Below are 6,838 nucleotides of genomic sequence, written 5' to 3'. Positions count from 1 at the left end.
TCCACTGTGTGGGAGCAATCCACATCTCACCACTGTGAGAGAGTCATCCAACTTCCAGGTGACAGTTGAATTCTTACAAGTTCTAGGCAGGACAATGGTTACTTTTTTAAGTGCATTTCACTCATCAAACTTCGATTTTACCATTAAATTGAATTTTGAATAACTAATAAAAAGAGACCTTAAATTATGTCTCTGGTTGCTACCAATCAGGATTTAGCATTTACTAAATGTAATAATGTAGCCAAGTGTTTCCCTATGGAAGCAGTCAAGCTTGCTACAGTCAAAAAAGCTTTTATCTGTGCTCAGCCATCCGGCTGAGCACGAAGGTAGTCTCTCACATGCAACCTTCACACATGCACACACATACACATGTGATCACATGTAATGAGCCCATTGCCCCTCACCCTAACAGCACTGCTGTGGCCTTATCTTAAAAGGCAGACACTTGTGGAAAACATGCTCAGTCCAATTACAATGAATTTACAGTGTTTGAGACTCAGATGTTGACAATCGCCCACAGTAAGGGTTCAAAAACAGGGTGATTGAAAGCAAAATATCCGGGTGGACTAAATGGCGGAACCTATTTGCAACACTGCCCAAGAGAGATTTTTAAACATTGTAACTCTTAAATAAATAAAGCTCTTAACTACTTCCACATGATTTTTAATGATTTTCTAATTGTGAGCAGTAGTCAAACCACAAACACCCTTTCACGTAATTTGAGTTTTGTTTTCGCTGACTACCAAATTGTTTACGTAACTGGCTGAAGCATCTACCTGTCGCTGCAGCCCCACTGGTGTAAGGTCCATTAACACTAAATCTTTGGATATTGAATATATAAAAAATAGTGGCGTCGGCATAGAGCCTTGCTTTAGGCCATTTGCATCGAGAATGAGACAAGTAAATTCTGTAGTGACGCAATAATACCGGTATCCAGTTATTGGTTTGCAAGCTGACTAGAGCTTGCAAAATATAGCGGGGGATAGTCAGACCTTTTAATGTGTGCCAGAGTTTAGATCGATCCACATGATCAAATGCACAGTTTAAGTCTACAAATGCCACAGACAATTTCATTTTTAATTTTCTAGCGTATTTTCACACAATAATTGCAGACCTGAGATATTATCAATATTTGAACAAGAGGGCCGAAATCCTACCTATTCATAAGCCAACAATTGGTTATCCATTATCCAGTTTTCAGACTGCAATAAAATTACTTTCACAAAACATTTGTCTGATACATGAGGCAAAGCAATAGGTCGATAGTTTAAGGGGTTGGTTCTAGATCTTTTCAGTTTTTTACAAAGGGAAATAATGTAGCTCACTTTCCAGGAGCCAGGAAAGAGGTTTGTTGTCAAACAAAACTTGAAAAGTAATGTAAATAGCTCTGCCCACATAAGGGGTGCGGCTTCCAAAATAGTGTCAGGAATACCCTCTGGACCCTTGACACAAGAACTGTCCATTCTTGTAATGATTCTGGCAATCACTACGATAGTGATTAAGTCTAAGCTCGTTGGTGAATCATTATTAGTGAATAATTCTGTAGAAGCCACAGCTACAATTTAGGTAAAGTACTATAGCAAGTGGATAAACATTTAACAAGACAAATGCTAGGTGTGAGCCATGAAAGTAACCACTAATGGTACCAGACTTATAAATAAGGCTTTCATACACAAATATAAGAGCATAGCTTGTTTATTTTCCACTTTCTTTTTTATTATATATAATTTTTATTAATTATTTTTTTTACTATTATTTTCAGTTAGACCTTTCATTGCGCCGTATTTTATTGAAAACCTTCTGCTGCGAGATGATATTTATATATCATCATTAACATCGAGGCATTACTCATTTCAGCAATATTTATTTGCACGACTTCTCTGCAGTATTCCCTGTTCCAAGATGGCGCCTATGTTGTGTTATCTACTACCTTATCGTGTTCTGTTTTTTAATTTATTTTATTTTAGCACTTGTATTGAATCTCTAATTTAGGACTCTTAATATCAATGTTATCTATTCTTTACCATACTGGTATCGTACATTCCTATACTTTGTGTAGGACGGGCCTTATTGTCCATACCTGTGGCACGTAGGATCGGAGCTTTTTTCGCTCTCTAGTTTGCATACTGGTTGTGATTAGGTGTGCGCCATCTTGAGTTTACGGATGTAATACTCGATTGCATTGTCCGTTCTCTATTTTCACTCCCATATCCACTCAGTGCCGACTGCTCTCCATTAGCCTAATTAACTTTGGCTTGGCGCGCGAAACGGCGGATATTTATAGGGCTCAGCTGTAGGTACAATTTTACAGCGACGAACCTTTGCATCAATCGGAGCCACCTTTATGAACGTTTAAAACAAAATATGGTACGTTTCTACTGCAAGGACTTTAGGAAGAATTTCAATTTATATTTTGTTTTCTTAACGCTTTATTCAGACATTCACTATTATTATATATATATATTTATTTTAGGCACACTTGGGAATGTCTAAATGATCCTTTAGACTCAAGATTACTACTTCAGTTATCTTCCTCCTTTCTTTTTCGTCACGTTCCTTTTCTATTTTGAGGAACGACAACAGCCTAGCCTTAAGTAAGTAGTTTTGAGTTAAAATGGCGGTCGCTTGCATTTGGCAATATATCTCTGCCACACGATATAACAAGATAATCTGTTTGCTTTTTCATCTTTCGTTTTCTATATACAGTGCCCAATGCTACTTATATTGGCAGCCAACTCTGAAGGGTCGACTGTGCACATTACAAAATATATATATATATATACATGCTCTTTGGCTGATCGTCATTAACTAATAGTGTGCAAACTCATAAATAGTAAGTATAGAAGACTTTGTATGTCTCTTTTTTATATTATTAGGCCTTCCTATGTACTTTAATATCAGTATTTTCTCATGTCCCTTATATCTGTTTATCCAGAAAGAATTCTGTTATTCTGGTCTGCCCCACAACTGCTTCGGAGCTATTATTGGTTCTCAGTACTTCATAGGACTGTTCAGTCTGAGAATCTCGTATTCATAGAGATTAAGTAAGTAGAATTGAACTGTAGAAATATTATATGGACCGTTAGAGTTCAGTAGTATGAGACTATCTGATTTGATTTTAAACTATACTGTTTTGGGTATTTACTCAAATGGTTCTTTTTTCTTGTTTTCTTTTTCATCATACTTACTCACCTCATAACCTCTTTATTTTTATTGTCATTTGTGGTTTTTAGTTTCCTTTCTTTTTATTCTCTTATCTTCTTCTTTTCTTGTTTCAGAATTCTATATAAAATGCTGTTGTATATATTATATTATTGCATTATTGTGTCATAGTAGTGTCAATATTGATCAATATAAGACAATATAAGTGTAAATATGTCAATGTTTTAGTCATTGTCCTGTACGTGTCACATGTCTTTTTCTGTTTAGTGTTGTTTGGCAACAATGTATCTACAATAAAGAAGTGAATTGGATATTGAAATGTATATGTGATGTATCATACATCATTAGGAATGCCTTTCTTTCTCTTTCTCTTCCCTTTTTTTAGTTAATTATACAGTATTAGCCGTAAGGAATATATAATGTATAGAGCCTGTAAAATGAAAAAAAGAAAAAAAGACAAAATAATGAAGCCTAGGTGTATATGTATCAAAATCATGTAAATGTAACCATTATATTATATGTTGTTTATATCCTATACAGTTTCAATGCAATAGACTGTCTCCTGATTAAGGCAGTGTTGCCGAAACGCGCGTAGCTTCCATCTACCGCATTGCTTCTATCAACTATATATGTATAAATTGCCTGCGTCAATTGTTTGGAATACATAACAGATAATGTGTTTGATGAAATATTTTATTGTAATTTTAGTTCACTAATACATAATTTTGATTGAGTATCAAGTTGATATGTATAACGCTAAATAATGATATAAAAAAGAACAAACAACAAGTAAAATATCAGATGAGAAAAAAATGAAAAAATAAATACCATATATTTTTCTAAATTAGATTTGTGTATGAAAGCCTTATTTATAAGTCTGGTACCATTAGTGGTTACTTTCATGGCTCACACCTAGCATTTGTCTTGTTATATGTTTATCCACTTGCTATAGTACTTTACCTAAATAGTTTTTTTCCTTACGTATAGCAAGTCTATTAGTTATGTGGGGGTCCCCTTTTTTCTAAACAAGAAGCCACAGCTACAAGCCTGCTACTTGTTCATTTATTTGTGCGTCGGATCTGTAGAGCCTTTAAGAAAGCTTACAGCCAAGAAAAGGAATATAATTGAATGCTGTGCACTAAAGTTATGACTTTAGACCATCATTACAAATCTGGCGGTCGTTTTCTGGTCAGAAGCTGTGTTTTAATGGGGATTGATTGCCAAGGTATTTAACACATGAGTGCAACTTGGCGATGCTCCTGTATGAGATCTGAGTTAAACAACTTTTGAAAGGACCCTGGTCACATTTGAAATGTTTTACTAAAGTAATAAATAGTTACCCATCATTAGATTTCATTTCTAGCTGATCTTGGCCATGTCATAACAATTAGAAATGCACAGCAAGCGTTGATTTAGTTATCAAAAGGGTTTACTTGTTCACACCAAGAAGAACAGGGAGGAGCGGTTCTAGAGGAGTCAGACAGGGAGGTGTGACTGTTTTATTACATGTCTATCAGTTGCTAATATCCTCATATATAGACCAATCCAAATATCTACAGAATATCACATTGTTGGTTTGCTGTGCTGTTTAATGCTGATATGTATGACGTTTTTGTTGGTATTCTTCATTTCAAACAAAGGGTCTCTATGGTATGGATGTTGCATCTTAGCATCTTTCAGTAATTTGAATGAGTGCATTTGGCACACTTGGGCTCCTCCAAGAGTAAATCATGATGTCTGCTTGTATGTTTGTTTGTTAGTTTAATATTCATATTTGTAAGGTGACAACAGGTGCCTAGCTTATGGGCGAAGCCAACATTAAGATATATATGTAAAAAAAATCAAAGTTTTGCTGCAATCATTTTTAGGCCCTAACTACAAATTGTATTTGTAATTGCATTTATATAGCAATTACTACCTCTGATAAGGCATTAAAAATGCTTTACGGCGAGTAGCACGCTACTCCGGAAACCTAAGGATAGTGAATAATCCCGTGGTATTGTTGGTTACTAGGATTACTCATGTGCTCTCAAGTAAAACATGCATTTGCAATTCAATAGGTCTCGCATTTACGCAAGTTTGAGCTATTGGCATTGTAAATGACAATGCCTTTTATTTATCTTTTGGTTTTTAAAACATAAATAAAAGGCACTGTCAATTACAATGCTAATATCTTAAACTCTGGCAAATGTGAGACCTCTTGCATTGCAAATGCTTGTTAAGAGAGTTAGCGAGGATGTGGCTTAATGGCCAAAGCGGACGACTTTGAAGCTGGGGACCCAGGTTCGAGCCAGGCAGGAGGCTCAAACATCCTGTAATAGCTAAATGTACCGGGAGAAAAGCAACAATGGGCAGAAAAAAAATAGTTCTTTTAAACTAATAGAAAAGCCCTGCAAGGGTAACGATACTGTACTTAGCCGGTGCTCCTCTGTTGAACAAGGGAAGTGACGTATCGCTGGCTGTACCAGTTATGAGGCAGTAAAGAAGAGTGTCTCAAGTGTTTGACCAATGGTGAGTAGCAGGAGGTAATAGAGTGGTATTATTGATGACAGCAGGGCTTGCAGACAGAGCATGTGCGCTGATACCCGAACTAAAAAGGATTCCATGCATTCACTTCAATTTCTTTGTTAGATTGCAGAGATAGAGTTTAAAAAAAGGAGAGGTTGTCATCCATGAAATGAGGTGTGAGTCATTGGAAGAAACACAATAATTGAGGTTAAGACAGACAGGCATGTGGCTGAGAGAAGGCTAACACCTAGAAATAGAAGGCATGATGAGGATTGAAGGTAAGGAGAGGGTCACTCTGAAGAAAGAAAGGATAGGAATCAATCAGAAGTAAGTCAAAGTCAATGTTTCATGCAGAGCTTTAGGAGTATAGTGGGAGAAGGTGTCAGAAATTCTTTCAGAGGGCCACTGGGCATTCAATGACTACTGGACCCCACCATGGTGGTTGAGGCCTTTTACTCGTGATGTCCTGGGGCCTGTCCTATTATGGATCGTGCTCAGCTGGGCCAAGTACCTCTTCTGCACTTGATTCTCAGTCGTAGCAGTGTATGAGCAGTCAAAGGCTCCCAGGGAGAGGGGGTGGGGAGGGTTAGGGGTGTACGATTAGTGAACACAGCTCATAACTCAAGGTGCACTTAGTAATGTCAATAAATCAATTTCCAGTCAAATACTTGTTTTTAGTTATAAAAAGAAGCATTTTATTTCTAACTCTACACAATTAAAAAAAGTATAACATTCATAAGCAACAACACAATCCCATTGAGGTTGGGGTTATTTCCCATTCACATGTGGCCGCATCTAGAAAATGTTCACTAGTAGGCCTTACTCCTGAGTCCCCTTTGACTCTTCAGGAAATATTCAAACGTGTTTATTGTGCTGCAGCACCTTCAGAAGTGAGCCCCTGGTGGCCAACAGGCCCAGTTCAAGTCTTACCTGCTCCGGCAGCATGGAAGCATACAGCGTTTCAGTAGGTGCCCCGACCGTAGGCACTTGCAGCTCTGGTCTTGTTCAGAGGAGTCAGGCTGCTGGCGGTACACAAGGCAGCACCTGGCAGACGCAGGCTCTCTCTCTCCCGAGTGGTGCTGTTGGCCTCAACAGTGATCGGAGGTGCTCCCAGCTTCCATTTGAATGGTAAGTTCAATTTCCTCGCTCTGGGGAATGTGTTGATTTG

At 37.4% G+C, this 6,838-nt stretch overlaps 1 long non-coding RNA gene across 2 annotated transcripts; it reads left to right on the top strand.

The window, feature by feature from the left end:
* The first annotated feature begins 2,217 nt into the window (after positions 1-2,217).
* Positions 2,218-4,009, top strand: LOC146817731 (uncharacterized). 2 transcript variants are annotated; one of them, XR_014962576.1, is made up of 5 exons: positions 2,218-2,367; positions 2,474-2,594; positions 2,707-2,833; positions 2,936-3,044; positions 3,279-4,009. It is a non-coding gene; the product is annotated as an uncharacterized LOC146817731 (long non-coding RNA). The 2 variants fall into 2 exon arrangements; XR_014962575.1 differs by having other exon boundaries at positions 2,936-4,009.
* Positions 4,010-6,838: the final 2,829 nt, after the last annotated feature.

The sequence above is a fragment of the Triturus cristatus genome, chromosome 6 (genome assembly GCF_964204655.1).
Source record: "Triturus cristatus chromosome 6, aTriCri1.1, whole genome shotgun sequence".
NCBI lineage: Eukaryota > Metazoa > Chordata > Amphibia > Caudata > Salamandridae > Triturus > Triturus cristatus.
This window is presented reverse-complemented; position numbering and strand designations above follow the sequence as displayed.